Consider the following 962-nt stretch of genomic DNA (forward strand, 5'->3'; position numbering starts at 1 on the left):
TGGCTCCCAGCAAGTCACCTGGGGTTAGTGGCCAGTCTCCTCGCTAATCTATTAGAAGGAAAATGGTAACAGCCAGAATTGTGCCTGTGGGGGGTGTGCACAAGTGGATGTGTGAGTGTGTATGTGTATTTATTTGTATATGTATGTGAGTGTGTGTGTGCACATGTGTGCATATGTTTGATGTGCATGACTGTGTGTCTGTGTATGTATTCTGAGCTAACATAACCATATCAAAGTCAATTTTTGACTATTAATAAATGTCTTCTGTAAAGGACAATGCATCTTAAGTAGAATATTCCTGGGACATCCCTGGTGGTCCAGTGGCTAGGGTTCCAAGCTCCAAGGTTAACAGGTTTAACTCCTGGTCAAGAAAAGAGATCCTACATGCCACAACTAAGTCTTGGTGTGGCACAGCTAAGGAGAACAAGGGCCACCACTAAGACATGGACCAGTTAAATAAGTACAATATTACTTATTTACAGCCGTAAGAGATTATAGTATTTGGAGCCCAATGTACTTTTGAAAAACTCAGATTATCATCCCAGTGGTAACGCTTAAGTAAAAAGTGGGCCTTGGAGTGCATTATGGCTGTGACTTTTCATGTAATAGGATCTCCATGAAGCCCACTTGGCTGTTTTTGACATAAGCCCTGTGGAAATCAAGCTGAGATTTATTTCTATATGCTTGCACTTAGATTCTCCCAGAAAAAAACTACTCAGGAATGTGGGAGACAGGATGGAGAGAAACATGCTCCATTTCTGGGAGGGAATCTGATCTGCCCTCCAAGAACACAGTGTGGATGCCAGTGTTCATTGCCCCCGTCACGTGACTTAGCCAGCTCACATTCTTTTGTCTTTTCCCAGGTCACACATTTTTATTTCTCATCTTGCTCCATCTGACACCTCAAGGAGATGCAGTCCCCCTGCCCCATCTTGATGCATGGATGTTCCAGCCTTGTTGAG

The sequence above is a fragment of the Bison bison genome, unplaced genomic scaffold (genome assembly GCF_000754665.1).
Source record: "Bison bison bison isolate TAMUID 2011002044 unplaced genomic scaffold, Bison_UMD1.0 scf7180017864492, whole genome shotgun sequence".
In the NCBI taxonomy this organism is placed as follows: Eukaryota; Metazoa; Chordata; class Mammalia; order Artiodactyla; family Bovidae; genus Bison; species Bison bison.